Source organism: Cupressus sempervirens, chromosome 11, assembly GCF_028749045.1.
Source record: "Cupressus sempervirens isolate cs-2001-9-10 chromosome 11, ASM2874904v1, whole genome shotgun sequence".
Taxonomy (NCBI): Eukaryota; Viridiplantae; Streptophyta; class Pinopsida; order Cupressales; family Cupressaceae; genus Cupressus; species Cupressus sempervirens.
The window spans coordinates 324,428,441-324,447,045 of record NC_143128.1 but is presented as its reverse complement, the minus strand read 5'-3'; positions in this window follow the sequence as shown (position 1 = coordinate 324,447,045).

Sequence of the window (18,605 nt, the reverse complement as noted above, 5' to 3'; positions counted from 1 at the left end):
AACAAAAAAGTGTCAACTTATGATAAAAGAATTTCATAGGGAATGAAGGATTTGACTTTGAGATTGCTTGTGATTGAGTATTTTTAATTCTCTCTATTTGCCTCCTTCTACAATTTGATATGTTGCCCCCCACACCCCCCCCCCCCCCCCCACAAACACACCTCGCAACCATAAAGGACCACCAATGTGACCAACAAACCGAAGAGTCTTCTTAGTTTTCCAATCCCATAGTTTTGTTGTCTTGCATCTATTTTGAAGCTTTCCAACCCCCTTGAATCCTTTTCGCTCTACATGTCTCCCAACTGAGTTTATGATGAAATTCAATCCCAGGGTTCTTGTATTCTTTCATGATTTCCAATGGGTTGCCTTCGAAAAGGAATGTAGTATTCTCTTCTTTTCTCTTTCGAGAAAAAATTGTGACTTTGGTTTTGGAGATATTCACTTGCATCCCAACTTCTTGGCAAAAAAATTATAAGGCCCTTCAATGATCTCTTAATCCTTGAGTCATTTTTGTTATTAAAATAAGGTCATTCGCATACAAAAGAAGCTTCACCACATACCCTACCAACTGAACACCCTCCCCCTCTGTATTATCTAACCAATTTTCTAATTTATTTATGTATAGCCTGAATGAGGTAGGGGATAAAGGTCATCCCTATTTAACACAAATGTCGCTCCCAAAACATTTGGACATACCATCACTAGTTCTAATTTTGGCTCTGACTTTGTCATATAATCTATGCACTGCTTTTCTATATTCATCTAGGATGTCTAATTCTTTCATTTTGTTCCATAGCTTGTCTCTAGGTATCATGTTAAAGGTTTTCTTGAAGTCACCAAAATAGCAATAAGCTTCTTCCCCCTGGTTGTCCCACACTTTCTCTATTATGTGTCGAAGAGTGATGCAATGGTCAATGGTGGAGTGTTTGGGTTTGAAACCCGACTGCCCTCTTGCTCTTTTACCTTCACTTTTTGCCCATTCGTTGATTCTACATTCAATCATGCTCCCAAAATGTTTTTCAAGAAGTGGGTTAACCATAATAGTGCAGTTGTTTGATGGGTCGTTGATGTCATCGCTCTTGAAAAGTGGGATAACCACATCAGTAGTCCAATCTAATGGGAAACCTTCACAAGCAATGCAGTTGAAAATATCCTTTATATGAGGTGCAATAATTTTTGCACCCCATTTTGTGAATTCAACTTGCATCCCATCGATGTGAATCGCTTTACCACTTGCTAATTTCTTTATCCTCATTTTGATATCATCAATCATGAAGAGTTTCTTCAAAGTATTCATAGGGACTAAGCACGATTTTCTTCCTCCATATTCTGACTGAATGTTAAATTTTGAAAATATTTTTCTCTTTTTAATCATTACAATTAGTATAAAATATACTTTTAAACTAATTAAAACTGTTGTATCCAAAGCAATTAGGTTTTTTATATTCTACTATATAAATGCTAAATTGGGAAGTTATATTGATATTCCTAAAGTATATTATTTATAGCTTGATGTTCTTAATAAGAACATATTTTAAAATTATAATACATAAGATAGTTATTTTTTAAAAATCATGTTTTTAATTTACTCTATAAATACATTAGGTCTACTAAAAATAAGAGACACAAGCGTCAAAGTTTTTGGGGATAATATTTTGGTAAAATGAGAATGTGGTTAAAATGGAGTGAAAAGAGCATGTAACATGTGAGTTGTAGAAGTTATATAGCTATATTGAATGAATTTGTATAAAATTTAAAGAAGAATATTAGTTTTCGTATGGTCCAATATTGTTAAAAGAGTCATAATTATTAAGCTTATAATAAAGTATAATTATTATATAGATCGAAAATAGAATGTAAAACATAATGATAGATCATAGGTGGAATAATATGATTTTCTTCTGTGCATGAAAGAAAGTGCAAAATTAGGCTTAAGTTTGGTTTTGCTATAGAGGTGAGTTTTGAATAAGTTTTCATCGAGCAGCCAATGTGTTAAATTGGATGCAATCATTACATACTAAGATAAATTAATCTTAGAATGGATGCATGTTCAAGAAACCTAAGATTATACTCATATCTAAAGATGTAGATAAATGTGACACTTTAATTTGGTTAGAATTTTCTCTTTCAAGAAGTTCAAGTATTTTGACATGTAAGTGTCTTTCAAACAATTATAGACAAGGACCTCTGCTGCTAGAATTATCCAGCTTTTATGTTTCTGATATGGTAGTTGGGCCTTAAAGACTTGTTATTATTTTGGTTCAAGCATTTCAGTCGATATACTTGTAGTAGTTCTAGTGGTATAGCTATTATGTTTCTAATTTAGAAGAACATTATCTCGTTTGGTAGAAACTATGCTACTTAGATATGGGATCTTATGTTATCTACAAGGAATTTTGTGTTTGTTACTAGTAGATGTCATAACATGTTTGCTAGAATCTGTTTTGATTTTGCTTGGTTGGGTACTCTATTTTTTATATTAAGGGAATGGTAATTAATGTGTTGGTGATGTCTTGCCATTAATGTGTTGTGAATTAATGGTTTATCTATGGTGATGTACTAAGGACTAGCCCCCTTGTTTTGGTTGTTATTAATATCAAAAATAATTATAGACAAGGACTCACAAAACTTAGAAGGATAGAAGATAAGGTTGCAACCACATTGTCCTTTTTTAGAGAAGTGTCCCTCATAGTTTAATTCTTTATCACTTCCAAGGGGGAGCATAATCGTGTATATTAGAAGAGTAAATTAATAAAGCAGTTGGTTGAAATGAACCATGACTTCGTGAAGGTTTGTCACTTTAGACTTCTAAATTAATTTTGGCCTTACCCCAAGTTTAGCTCTTATCCTAGAATTGTTAAACCTTGAATCTTGGTGCAACATGCAAGCTCCAATTTACCAACCCCAAGTATTGGCTCCTTTCTCAATTACTTTGATCGCCACTTCTAAATAGAAGGAAAATTAAAAGTCCCAACTAACCATAAATATAATATTAAATTTTATGTTCTCAATTTTAAATTAAGTAGTACATGCCAAATAAATATGTTAATTTATATTTTAAAATAAAAATATTTACTATCATATAGATTACAAATTAATGAAAACTATTAACTCACAAAAAAAATATAAATTATGTATCATGAACAAACAAGAGAATTTTTACCCACAATTATGTTCATCTTTAATATATAAAAATATTAATAAAGAATGATTAATTTGTTATGGAAAATAACTTTATAAATTCACCAATCCCATTAGAAATGTACTTCGCTTTTAAAAGAAATTGGTAAAAAGAGCTTTTGCTACTTAGTCTTTTATGTATATTCGATAACATGTTTTTAATGCATACAAAGGTATTTTCAAATTTAGTTGTTATTGTTGTTAACTATGTTCTTTTCCATGCTTGAATAGATATTTTTAAGAATAGATCAGCACAATAATGACCAGTTCGTTATGATGGGAAAAATGTCAATTAATAATAAGCAACAGTCTTGGTGGGGGAAGAGAAGATCGATAAAGAATAATACAAAGGGAGCATGTAAGTTTTTCAAGGTTTTATGCTTCAATTTGCATCAATAAATGTTTTCAGCCTATGTTTTATGCTATAATTTTAAAACTTTACATTTGATAACAATAATATCAGTCCTTAGTTTTTGTTTCTATATAATACAACCTTGCCAAAATTATAATTTAAGATTTTGCTATTGATTATAGCAGTAAAAGATTAATTTTTGGGAGGGAGGTAGGTGGAACCATAACTGAAATGTGGCATTTTTTAGACAGTTGATGTGACTTGTTATGCTTCAACTTAATAGAGATCCTTGTTAGAAACAAAGATTTTGGCAAGCCAACATAAAATTCATCCCCAAACTTGTGTGGGATGTTTGTTTGAAACATAAAAATATCTTTCTCTTTCTCTCTTGGAAGCCTTTTTTTTATTATAGTACCTTGTAGTTTATTCCCTTTAGAAATATGCAAATATGATACGTGAGTACAAATCAAAGAAAACATATTATTTATGCAAATTACTGATATTAGTTATGCTAATTACCTTCCAAAAGGTTTGTACAATGTCTACTTGCATGATTGGTGTTCAATTTGAGCCAAACAACATTAAAGTTTTATAACAAAGTCACATAATACTCTCAAAAGACCATAAATATCTATATTCTATAATAATATTCGTCCACTTTAGAATACTATATTTTATTTCCATCTATTATGAATGCTAATGTGATCCCAAGTGCATTTTCCATCTCTAAAATAATATTTTGTATTGTATAAATTATTTTCATTTCAAATTAATAGCTTGCTTATGGCTATATATTATACTGTATAGACGACATGTTATTTTCCATTTATTTATGAATGAGTAGAGTGTACCCAAGTGCATTTTCAATCTCAAAATATAGTTGGGGCCAAATCTATGTTTATGAAATGCAAGGTGTCCACAACTCTACATACCACATAAACTTATAATCCTCTGTGTGCCTCTACATGCTTAGCCCCTAATCTAGCAAATACAATTTTGACAAAATTCAGAATCATGGATATATGGGCATGATACATCTTGTACACTTCCCTAGTCCCCACCAACAACAACTTTGTCAATTCCAAGTTTGTAAGACCATGCCTCATTTAGGACTTATGGGACCATGTTTCTTAGGAGAATTAGTTTAAATATAATATGATTTCATTAGAGTATTACAATATAAATAATTAGTGACTATATTTATGATATAAATATGCATAGCATCATTAGCAAACATGATGTGGTTTATGTATCATGTTTCAATGGTTGATTCTTATTTTCTAGTTAATAACACGACTAAGGAGGTTCCCTTGTGATTCACTTAAATCTAATTATCAAGATTTGATGCATCATTGGATAGGATTAACTAAACTTCATAGCTCCTCTTTGACGTGAAAATGTGCATGTGGCACTTTTTATAGAAGGCTTGTCCTTAGGTAGTAAGGAATATGTTGAAAATTATTAAACTTATGAGCAATTCCTTATGATTTGTCCTTAAATAAAGGTTTAATTTCATTATTTAATGTAAATTTGTACACATTATATGGAATACCTCTTTTAGGAAAGGTAAAATTGTTGTGCAAGAATAGGACTTGACTTATGATCAACGGGGAATGCTATTCACAATTGAGGGTATGGATATATAACATTGAGGTGCTTGGGTTTAAGAATACGATTGGTAAATGGTTACTAATAGAGGTCTAAGGAATTTTAAACTTCTCAACTTGATGACATGATGATGCATATGTAATAGGGATACATTACATTGAAAAGTATTGATAGTATTAGATATGATATATTTCATGCTATGATGGATTATCTAATTTATGCTAACAAAATTATGCATATATCTTCATTAGCTAATGCAATTAACTTTATGGATAAGCACATTACCACATCTTATACCATAATGATAATTAGATATTTTTAGTAATAGCATTATGTTCAATTAGATTGAATAAATGTTTTGTTACAATGAATATGTTTTATATAAAGTGACTCTAAAATGGTAATGGTGCTAATGTGTATGTTGTATTTTTGAATATTGGAAAAAAAAAATTGATTTATTGTTTGATGCAATTTATTTACATTGGATACGAGTATGATTTTATTTGTTATTGATGTATGAATTAAATTGTTTAGGAATTCACCGAGAACTAGGACTAAATCTATGTGTGATAGTTGGGTCTACAATACCCTATAGAAATGTGATTTGTTCCTAAAGGAGACCACTTAGAAAGTTTTGATTAAGAAAACAAGTTTTGAAGGGGCCCTAAAACCCTATAGTAAATGAATCTAATGTTGGATTCATGTTAGTTTGGACCTAAATAGACCATTTTCATGCTTGGAAGTCACCCCTAGTCCTTATTTGTGTTTTGGGGGTTTTGTGTCAAATAATCCTTGTGATTAGTTATCTTTTTGATAGGTTTTCCTTGTGATTGGGGATTCCTAGGAGTGGTTGGGTTGTGATAACCATTACCATCTTATCAAGTACTTGTGATAGGTGTTTTGGGGCTGGTTGGCTTAACAAGGAAACTCATTGTTCCTTAACCTTCAATGAAGAGGATTCTAGGAACCTTGTCCATTCCCACTACTTGGTTCCATTGCATCAAAGTGGTATCAAAGCTATGTCTCTTATTGAAGAGGAAGAAATAATTTTAAGGGTAACAAGTAGAACTTGCAAAGATAGTGAGAGAGAAAAGGGCAACCAATGTTGCATTGGAAAAATGGTTGCAAGAACTTGAAGCCGAGTTTGATAAGGAGGAGCAATCTGAGAATGAGAGGGAAGATGAGGTAGTAGACCTTGATCCAGTTCAAGAAGTCCCTGCAGATCATAGACCACTCCTAAATGCTCTCAAATCAATAGAGAAGAGAACCATGGAGGGGAAGTTAGATTTACCAACTTCCAATGGCAAGATGAATTTTGATGTGGCCTTAGATTGGATAGAGGCCTTGACTAGTTTCTTTGAGTGTGAGGACATTTCAGAGAAACAGAGGGTAAAGATGGAAAAGTCCAAATTGAAGGGAGCAACCCTAACTTGATGGAACTTCATCCAAATAGAGAGGGTGAAGAAAGGAAGAAGCATGATCTCTTCTTGGGATAGGATGGTGGCACTAGTAAGAGAAACCTATGTGCCAGAAGACTATGGTGTACAACTCCACAGAAGAAAACAAAGTCTTGAACAAAAAGACATGGATGTTAGTACCTATATTGAAGAGCTCCTTAAATTGTATATTAAAACCAATACAATGGAAGATGAAGAGGGGAAACTTGCTAGATATATGAATGGCTTGAAAGCACTCATTGAAGAAGAGTTGAACTTACATACCCCTTCATCAGTAAATAAATGGTACGAATTGGTAATAAAAGTGGAGGAGAAATGGAAAAGGAAACAAGAACAAAACAAAGGCAAAGGAAATGAAAATCCTTCAAAGGCAAAGGTAACTCATGGAACAAGGGGCAGTGTAGTAGCAACAAGACTACTAATCAAAATCCAAAGGAAAAGGATTAGATTGAGTCAAGTTCCAAAGGAAACTACAGAGGAGGCAAGACCTTTAACAGAGGTAGAGGTGGTAGAGGCAATGTACCTCTCAAATGCTATAACTGCAACCAATTCGGACATCATGCAGTCAAGTATCCTGAGAAAAGAAACAATAACCAAGGTGAAAGAAGAACACAATTGGTCCAAGAAGACACATCAAAACTTGAGGCTGAAGAAGGAACAACCCTTATGATGAGGAAAACCTTCCTATAGGTTCCACGTACTCAAGAGCAAGAAAGAACTTATTTAGAATAAGGCTTAAGTGCTAAGGAAAGGTATGTAATTTGCTTATAGATTTTGGTTCTACAGAGAATTCAGTTTCTAAAGAGATGGTGTTGAAGTTAGGATTAAATAAAACACCACATCCTTTCCCTTATAATGTTTCATGGCTACTAAAAGGAAGCAAACCTTAGTTTTTAGATTACGGTAAAAATAGGTTTTAAAGGGGCACTGAAACCCTTTAACAAAAATAGAAAAGATAAAGCATGAAGCACAACCAGGTTTTACACGGACCTGAAACCTACTGTTTAAATAGTATCAAAATTAGGTTTTACAGGGACCTAAAACCACAAAAAAATCCAAAAAATGAACCCATGTTTTACAAGGACCTGGAACCTAGTTTAAACAACTGATTAAAAACAAGATACTACAACCATAAATAGAAACCATTTACTAGAACCAGTAAAAAAGATCGGGACTCGAACAAAAACCAGAGACCAAAGACCATAAAAAGCTGTTATTGTAGCTCTTTGATCATTTTGACCACTTCTTTACCAATCTTCGCAATATCTTGAATGGAATCAGTAGCCAATCCACCAATAGCCTCTACAACTCTCTTCTTGAAACTCTGCCTAGTTCTCTTACTAGGACCCCCTGGCAACATAATTTCTTCATTGGAACACTTTCTAGGACTTGCAGCAGTAGCACAGATACTAGATGTAACATGTTCCATTTTATTACCACTTTCCTTGATAAGCAGCCAAAGGTTTTGTTCATTGTCTTTGAGTTTGACTGGTATGTTTCCCACCTGGATTTCTTAGTTACTAAACAATCTATTGTAGAATTTTCTCTTGGGGACTATAAAGACAAAGTCTTGTGTGACATTGTTGACATGGATGCTTGCCATCTCCTTTTAGGGTGACCATGGTAGTATGATGTGGATGCCACTTATAGTGGTAGAAAAAATACATAAACCATTATCAAAGATGGAAAAACCTTCACTATGAACCCATTGCCAGATCAAAAATCAAAAAAAGAAACCATAGGAGTTGTGATAGGGGAAAAGGAAATGATTAAAATAATTGAAGAATCAAAAGAGGGAGGTTTCATACTGATCATGAAGCTTAAGGATGGTGAAAATTTTGATAAAACACCTATACTAGTAGTAGAAATTAAAAGGTTGCTAGGAAAATATAGTGATGTCATGGCAAGTGACATGCCCTCTTCCCTCACTCCCCTTAGAGATATCACACGTCAAATTGATCTAATTCTTGGTTCGTCTTTACCAAATAAGGCACCATACAAAATGACTCCAAGCCAAAATGCAAAGATTGTAAAATAAATCAAGGAAATGCTTGCTAAAGGTCTAATTCATAAAAGTTTGAGCCCTTGTGCAATATCCTTGGTCCTTGCACCTAAAAAGGATGGCACATGGAGGTTACACATTGATAGTAGAGCCATAAAAAAAATAACTATCAGGTATAGATTTCCTATGCCAAGGATTGAAGACCTACTTGATCAATTTGAAAATGCTTCCTATTTCTCTAAAATAGATTTGAAATTAGGATATCACCAAATAAGGATTAGACTCGAAGATGAATGGAAGACAACATTTTAAACAAATGAAGGGCTATTTAAATGGCTTGTAATGCCCTTTGGGCTAAGTAATGCTCCAAGTACATTCATGAGACTCATGAATGACATATTTATTAATTTTATTGGTAGATTTGTTGTCGTTTATCTTAATGAGATTTTAATTTTTAGCAGCAGTAGGGAAGAACACTTAATACATTTGGAGCAAGTCTTCAAAAGACTTCATGATCACAAACTAATCATCAACTTGGAGAAGTGCACATTCATGCAGAAGGAATTCACCTTTTTGGGATTTGTCATATCCAAAGGGACATTAAAGATGGACCCAAGCAGAGAGGAAGCAATTATCAATTGGCCACCCCCTAAAAATCAAGGTGATGTAAAGAGTTTCCATGGTTTGGCTACATTTTATAGGAAATTCATAAAGAACTTCAGTCATATATGTGCCCCTATGCTTGACACAATCAAAGGAGGTAAGAAGACTAAATTATTTTAGACTAATGAGGCCAATAATGCTTTTGAGTATTTGAAGAATAGAGTGGCTCAATATCCTATTCTAACCTTGCCTAATTTTAGGAAGGTGTTCACTGTTGAAACATATGCTAGTAATCTAGCCATTGGTGTTGTTCTAAGTCAAGAAGGAAAGCCTATTGCTTTCTTCTCTAAAAAATTAAATGATGCTAAGAAAAGATACTCAACATATGATCTTGAATTGTATATTGTAGTGCAAGCTCTCAAAAAGTGGAGGCATTACCTTTTGCCAAAGGAGTTTGTTGTTTATACTAACAATCATGCCCTTAGTTTCTTGAATTCTTAGGAAAATTTAAGTGGAAGCATATCAAATGGATGGAGCAGCTACATGCATACACATTCACAATGAAACACATGGTTGATGCCCATAGTAGAAGCATTGTCCTAATTGAAGATATACAATTACAAAGCATTGGGATTGATGCCCTTAAGAATCTCTATGAAGGAGATCTAGATTTTGGAGAAGCATTCAAGGTTTGCACTAAATTAATAGGAAAATATCATATTGATTTTTTTGAATATATTATTCAAAATGATCTTTTATTCAAAGGTTTTCAACTTTGCATACCAAGATGCTCTATGAGGCTGAACATTATAAAAGAGAAACATTGTGGTGGCATGGGTGGTCACTTTGACATTGATAAGATATTTGAACAGATCAAGAGGAGTTTCTATTGGACATGTTTGGTGTACACTTCACCAAAAATTGGGCACAAATTTAACCTATAGCTCTGCTTATCACCCATAGATTGATGTCTAATTAGAAGTGGTGAACAGATCACTTGGAAACCTTCTTAGGTGTAAGCAGTATAATTAGAGTTGGAATGTTATACTCCCTGAAGCAAAATTTGCTCTCAATGATTCCTTGAATAGGTCCACTGGCAAGACACCTTCCAAACAATGTATGGGTTATATCCTAGAGGCCCATTGGATCTAATAGACCTATGATTAAACTTTAAAGTCAATGCTCAAGGAGAAGACTTGGCAAAACTTATCAACCAAGTCCAAGAAGATGTAAAGACTAGATTGCAACAAATAACTTAACAATATAAAGAACATGCAGATAAAAGGAGAAGAAAAGTCCATTTTCAGATTGGAGATAAAGTTTGGGAATATCTCAGGAAGGAGAGATTACCAAAGGGCAGGTATTATAAGCTACACATGAAGAAAGTTGGCCCATGCACAGTTTTGTACAAAATGGGAGAAAATGCTTATGAAATATCCTTTCCCCCTACATTGTCTATTTCCCCAATCTTTAATGTTGCTGATCTAACTCTCTATAAAGGTAATGTAGATTGTGATGTTGCAGGTATAAGTTCAAATATTGTTGATACATCAGATTTTGTCACAACTCTTCCACCTAGCAAACCGGTGCAATTGGAGAAGATCTTGACATCTAAAGTCCTTAGGAAGACCAGGACTAAAACCGACATGCAGTACCTTGTTAAATGGAAAGGTTTACCTGAAATTAATGCTACTTGGCTGACTGAAGAGTAGATCCTTCAACATGGCACCACAATTGATCAACTTGACTCAAGTGGGAACTTGAGCTCTAAAGATCATGGGGAGTATGGTGAACAAGCACCACAATAAATGTTCATGAAATGAAATGGAAAGACTAATTTTGAAGTCTTGTGAATCCTTAGGATTGTTTAGCAATATTGGCTATTTCATTGGACCCATTTGTGAGACCTAGTTCCAAGATTGGTGTACTATAAGCCCTTGGTCAACTATGGTCAAAGGTGTCAAATAGCCTATAATCATAGGATAAATTAGTTTTTCATGTTTCAACATGTTTTTCTCCATATTGGATTAGTTAGAAACCAATTTGGTTAACTTAGGCAAAAGCGCACTAAAATTGCAAAGTTGCTAAAAGTTGTCAAGCAACTTTTTAGCAACTTTCAACTTTTTGCTAAATGTTGTAAATTAAACCCCAATGGTTATATATGGTTCAAATGGTTTTTATAACCACTGGGAAGGCCTACATTATCCCTTTCAAGCGGGTGGTAGATAGAGATATGTAATTTTGCCTTCAAATCAATAAAAATATCAAGTTTTCTTGCAAAATTTGCTACTGAAATGTTTTGTACGGACTCCCTCTAACATATTGTAGATATCTAATATGGTTGGATATCTTGGTGAAACTTCTTTATATTACACTTGGAATGAGGCTCTAATTCTCTCTACAACTCAAGATATTCCCATTTTACTAACTGTTGTCCCATTTTGTGCCATTATCTAGAGTTTCATCTATTTTCTCTCATATCTTGAGATTCCACCATGGGAATTTAACGACCCTAGGTGGAATCCAAGTTAGGAAAATTTATTTTATGTTCCTTCTAGTTTCATGTCAAAATAAGTAGGTTGGAGAGAGAAACTTGATGTCCTAGGCATGCATGATCCATGTGCATGCTAGAAATTTGTAGCAACATCTCCCATAACTCGCTATAGAAAAGGTTTCAAGGCTTAAAAATTGGTTTTTGATCATATTACATGATCCCCCTCATGTTCCAGTTGCTGGATTGAAGTTGTGCTCAAGGGATAGGGTACTTCCTTTGTTAATGGGAGCCTAATTACCTACATTCCTAAGTGAAACTTAAAAAACTCAGTTGATGCATACTTCTCTTGAGATCCCAATGTTTTATTATGTTGTATAAACCACAAAAGGGTATCCAAAGTAGTGATTCTTTTCTTTGAGTTGTGAGGAGATGTTTGTGATTTTCCTTGTTCAAGGCTACAAGCCTAGTCTTGAGTTTGTGAAGCAACTAGCCAATGAAAGTTGCATATTTTGAATCTAATGTTGGATTCATGTTAGTTTGTACCTAAATAGAACCTTTCCATGCTTGGAATTCACCCCTAGTCCTTATTTGTGTTTGGGGGGTTTTGTGCCAAATAAGCCTTGTGATGCCCTTTAGAGCAACTAGTGATTAGTTGTCTTTGTGATAGGTTTTCCTTGTGATTGGGGATTCCTAGGAGTGGTTGGATTGTGATAACCATTACCATCTTATCAAGCACTTTTGATAAGTGTTTTGGGGCTGATTGGCCTAATAAGGAAACTAATTGTTCCTTAACCTGCAGTGAAGAGGATTCTAGGAAGCTTGTCCATTCCCACTATCTAGTTCCATTGCATAACACATCCTCCTGCCCATCAGTATCCATATCATCCCCATCCTCCTCGTAATCATCAAAGGAAATGACTACCTTAGCCTATTTATTTGACTTATAGGATTTGACATTTCGGGCATGCTTTCTTTTTTTGGAATTCTCCTTTTGTTGTATCTTCTCTACATCTTCCTTTGACTCTACTGAGTCTTCCTCATACAGCTCCTCTTCCAACACTGCTTTTTAAAACTATTTTTTGGAGGCTTGTCCACTTTTCCTTGGTGATTTACCAAGGGTATTCTGAGTGGAATGCTTACCCTTGCCTTTGGAATTCAACCCTAAATTTTCATCATCAGAATGTAGCCCTTCACTATCTTTAGTATCAAAAAAACCTTGGGAATCCTCAGTATCACTATCCATAATTACCTCCTTGCCCTTCAAGTTAGGAAACTTCCCTATAGAGTGGGATTTAATATGCTCATAAATGAACCCTCATGTAAGGGAGGATTTGCGATAGTTTTCTCCTTAATGTTCTTAATACTAGCATTAAGAAGATAATAGGTAAAAAGGAATAAACACCTTGATATTATGTCTAAAATGATTCAAAAAGAAAAAGTGATGAGAGAAAATTCTAGAAAATCTGGTATCTAGATTAACATAATAGATAATAGCTTGCTAGCTAAACCTCCAAAGTTTCTTGATACATTTTGGCTGGAAGTAGGTCTTACCTTCATCTTTCACAAGAGACTCTCTTTCACCAGGTTCCTTAGGGAAATCCTCAAAAGTCACATCAGAAAACTTACGGTCTTTGTAGAACTTCCTCTCATCCATCAGTATACCAATGACAGTAGAGATGAGATCCTCATTGGTGATGTAGTTTCTCCCATCTAGGCTCAAGGACCCCTCATTCCATTTCTTTTGGAAAAGATTGGTAACTGTTACATATTGTGCCCCCGCCAAATATTTGAATTTTAAATACTGCCTGCCCAACGGTCACTTCTCGATTCAATATTATTTTAAATCATCCTAGGAATATCGAAAAAATTAGATGATCAAACCTTATGATTTATTTCCGCAGGCCCGCAATTCCCCATCGTTGGATCAATCTGGATCAACGGATGACGCTATCTCGCTATGGGAAGTTGCACGATCCTTTGCCATAGTGACATAGCGCCTTTTGACCACGTGTTAGGTGGGTCCTCCCTTTCCTTATTGTTCTCTAGTGTTGAGTTTTACTAGATCCACGGCGGGCGCTATGGCGCTATTGAAAAATTTGTGTTCCTCACCGTTAGCGACATAGCACCCAAACGAAAAGTGATACTGTGGTGACATCAGAAGGAAGGTGGGTCCCAAGTATGCCCCGTTGGATACCAGTGATAAATTTGTCAGACACGTTGGTAGTTGATCAATCTTTTCATTGGCTAAGGTATGACTGTGTAGAATGTGGGTCCTACTTCACTTGGTGGACTGCAAACGAGGACTTGTCAGATGGGTTGGCACGTAGCCAGTTTCTTGTTGGTTGTTACACTGATAGGTCAGATCCATCTTGCTTGCCGCCAGATCTCAGAAAATCAACGGTGGGTGCTATCTCACTATGGGAAGCTACGAGGAGATTACCCATAGCGACATAGCGCCTCAGTGACGCATGGCACAAATGATGTAATGGGACTGCCCTTCTCCAAAGAGATATTACGGCTCATCCTCGGTGGTGGTTGTCAGGTGGGTCACAATACAATGGTGGTTTTTCATTGGTCCATTCAGCCAACTCAGTGTGCAGTCATACAATTTTGTTGATTATCGTAGATCTAAAGAAAATCCACAGCAAGCGCTATCTCGCTATGGAAAGCTGCGAGGATGTTACGCATAGCGACATAGCACCATTCTGCCACATGGATCAGTGGGGCCAGATCTCACCAAGATGAGGATGCGAGGTTGTGCGAGGTGGTTGCCAAGTGGGTTCATGGACCAGAAACTTTATGGAGGCAAGCGTAGTATTATGAGGATCTTTCGCGATCGTTGATCTCGTGGAGATCAACGGTGGGTGCTATCTCACTATGGAAAGTTGCGAGAATATTACCCATAGTGACATAGCACCTCAATAACACGTAGCAAGGTGGGGCTGAGTGTTATGAAACTGCAGGGATGGTACCAGTTCGGGCCGAGTCAGATGCCAGGTGTGCCGAGTTGTTTCGTGGGCCCAGAGGTTTTAAGGAAATAGCGCAATAATATGGCGAGTCTTCACGATCGTCAAATCAGTCTAAATCCACGGTGGGCGTTATCTCGTTATGGGAAGTTGCTTGGTAGATATGCATAGTGACATAGCGCCTCGATGACATGTGTCCCAGTGGAGGCAGTAATGATTAGCGATCGACAGTTAATGTGACTGTCGTGGTCAGGGTGGCAAGGTGGCGCAATTGATAAAGAAAGATTGGTCAACTCGGGAAGACCTTGCGGGGTGGCAAAAAGATAAAAGATTGTTGGTCCATGTGGCTCATCCCGGTGCCAAGATAGGTTGATTTGCTGACCTTGCTTATTCATGAGACAGAAACAGGGGAAATCAAGAGTTTTGCATGAATCTGATCTTCATGATCGATTTCAACTACCCTAGAATAAATATGAAACAAAGAGGAACACTCTACCCCTCGATCCAATCCATCTACCTGGTCAAAGTGGCTTAATGGCGCCGCCTCTATCTTCTTAAGGCCTTATTTTAGTTAACAATCAAATTTCATGGTACCAAAAAGCTATATTCAGATCGAATTTTCTTCTGGATCCCCATGATTGTTCTTTGTAGGACTTAATGATAGGTTGTTGCGAAGTAATTACAGTTGGAAGACATCCCAGTTATGCCTGAGCTATAAAGGCAATTTTTTATGAATTTTGTAGGGTCGACCTTTCTCTGTTTTCTCTGTTATTGCTTTGTAGATTCTTAGTGTAAATTCCCCTATGCCTCTAAACTACATGATTTTCTATCTTATCTCCTTTAGCCATTGGTATGAAAGTGCAAGAATTCTTTGCCTCTTATTGGTGTTTTGTAGAGATCTATGATCTGCATGATTGTATTTCCTTGGCCTATGAATGATAATATAAGTGGATCTCTCTTTCCTCATGTCATTCATCTTGGTCTTCTGATCTACATGTGATTATTAGATTAAAGCAAGTCTGAATGTGTATATCCTTAGTTTAATTCTGGTTCAATAGTGCATATATGGGCAGAGTTTGGTCTGAACACTCTATCTTGGTGCATCACCTCTTTAGATTAGATTAGGTAGATTTGCTTTCATGATCTCCTTCTCCCTTTTCCTCTCTAAGAGTAGTTAGGTGCATCCTGATAATAAGAGGAAGTCGGCCTTCTCCAGAGACTCAACCTCACAGTTCAAGTCCCACAGCTTAGAGGTTGTTTCCATGTTTCACTAGGTTGTCCTCATGCATAGGCTTTGGACAAGGGTGTAAACCTAAGTGAAAACAATAACCTTAGGGTTTTTGCCATGAAGTCTCACCATGAATGTGGTGTGATTCCACTCTCCAAAATTTCCCAAACCCTTGTGCATTTTTTTTCCATTTTTCATAGTTGACGGTTCTCATCTCCTTCTCTGGCCTCCCATCTTAGATCTTTTTTTCTTGAATTGTAGAATAAAGTTGCTAAAACTAACCACAATAATCACCTCTAAAAAAAAAGAAGTGGTTCTCATAACCACCCATAAAGCGTATGGATTGACTGGATGATTATAACACTTGCCTTTCGTATAGGTTTCCTTACACTTTGAAATTAGTGAATCAATCTTTCTAAGTGTGTCCATCTCTATTCATAATTGATTAAATCATAAACAATGAAAGACATCATAGACCTAGGGAAGCTTTTGTCACCTTGCCAAGTCATGGCCCCTTGACACTTCACTGCCTCATAGGCAACAACATTAGCCACTGCATTGGATTCATGATAAACATGAGAAATATAGCAGTCTTCCATGGAATTAAGAATATTTTTTATTTTTCAATATTCCAAGAGGTCTTAGTTTTTTGTTTAAGGCAATTAATAATGTTCATTGAGTCTCCTTCTAACCAAAGATTGGAAATCCCTTGATTTTTGGCCAATTTGGTTATTTGGAGAGTGGTCATAGCCTCAGTAACATGGTTATTTTTTGATCCCAAGGGGAGAGCCACCACTATAATACTTCAACCATAATGGTTTCTTCTCACTCCCCCACACCCAACCAGCCTTAGATTTCCCTTGGTTGTACTATCAAATTTATCTTTGTACCATCCTTCCGAAGGAAAACTCCATCTACTTTCCAATTTGGCCTTTTCAGTAGTGTTATCACCAAGCCTCATGTTATCTCCAGAAAGATAGAGGTCCTTCGTAATTGTACTGATAATTTTGGAAAACACCATAGATGGCAGAGCTTCCTTATCTCTAAAAATTATATTGTTCCTCTCATTCTGGATACCCTAGAATAGATAAGGCAGAGAAAGATTCCAAAAGTGAGTGGTATCTTTGGGACCTAAAGTAGGAGGGGTCCATTGAGAAAAGTAGTCAAGAATAGAAGTAGGAATGACCTAAGAGATGTTAGACTTAGTAAGAAGTTTAGCCCATAAAGAGCTCACAAAGGAGCAATGCAGAAAAAGATTGTTGACTGTCTCTTCCTTAGAACAACACAAAACACATCTATTAGGAAGAAGAAAGCTTCTCTTACAAAGATTGTCCATGGTGAGCATTTTATTCTGGAGAAGAATCCAAAAAAAAATGTTAATCTTAGGAGTAAGGGATGATGTCTAAGCTCTTAAGGAGGAGGAGGAAGAGAGAAATTGGATAAACCATGGTAAGTAGAAGCCACCAAAAAATTCCCCGAGGATGACACCTCCCAAATAAGACAGTTAGACGTATTTAAAGGAAAAAGTGAATTCAACATAAAAACTAAGGGTTGGAGTTCAGGAACTCCTTGGATCACCTAATTGTCATTTCTCCAATAGTTGGAAACTCTGCTTCCAAACCTATCCACACAAAATTTCTTTAGATGTTTAATTTCCTCCTAGTCTTCCAACAATCCATATGGAAGCCCATAATCCTCCCAAAACTGGATATAGTTTCTGTTGCCAAGTTTCCATCTAGCTTTCAAAGAGGCTACCTTCTTAGGTTTTAAAAATCCATTCCATATGACAGAACTACTAGGAATGTCATCAACCTTAAGAAAATCCTATAAGAAGAATGGTTAGACCGGTATTTAGCAAAGAAAATTTTACTCCATTCATCATTATTTCGGAAAAGTCTCCACACTTGTTTGGCAAGAAAAGCATAATTGAAACTCTAAGCTTCCTCAATCCCAAGCACACAAGCCTTAGGTAAACAAACCTTGTCCCAATATATTTGTGGCAGTCTTTTCTTCTCTTGAACATCTGACCAAAGAAACCTTTTTTGAATCTTCTCAATAGCCTCTGCAAATTTAGGAGGGATCTGGAAAAGACTGAGAGCATAGGTGGGTAGTTTTTGAAGAGTTGCCTTGAGAAATTGTATCTTTCCTGCTTGACTTAGAGTTGTCCCTTTCCATCCAACAAGTTTTCAATTAAATTTGTCTACCAGGGATTGCCAAAAGTTTTACGGAGGCTTAAGACCAAGGGGTATCTCCAAATAAGTAGATTGCAAGTTCTCAATATTGCATCCAAAAGGAGTCGTAATCCTCCTCTGTCTTTCCTTAGGTGTTTTGATTAAAAAAATAGTGATTTTTTATTCTAATTGATTAGTCGTCCTATGGCCTTATAATAGTAGTTAAGCAGGTCTTGAGATTCTTAGCTTCCTTTATGGTAGTAGCCCCTCCCAGAATAGTATCATCAACAAATTGCTTATGGGAGGATTTATTAGAAATCGAAGATGGTTTAACCGCAACAAGTACATTGGAGTTAATGCCTAATAAGATAATTATCCTTAAACATTTGGTAGCTATGATGAATAGGACAGGAGAGAGAGGGTCTCCCTGTCTAAGACCTTTGGATGGTTTAAAGAAAGAACTAGGGGTGTCATTCACCAAAACAACCATAGAAAGATGAAATTAATTTGAAAATAATTCTACATACCTTGTTATTGAATCCAA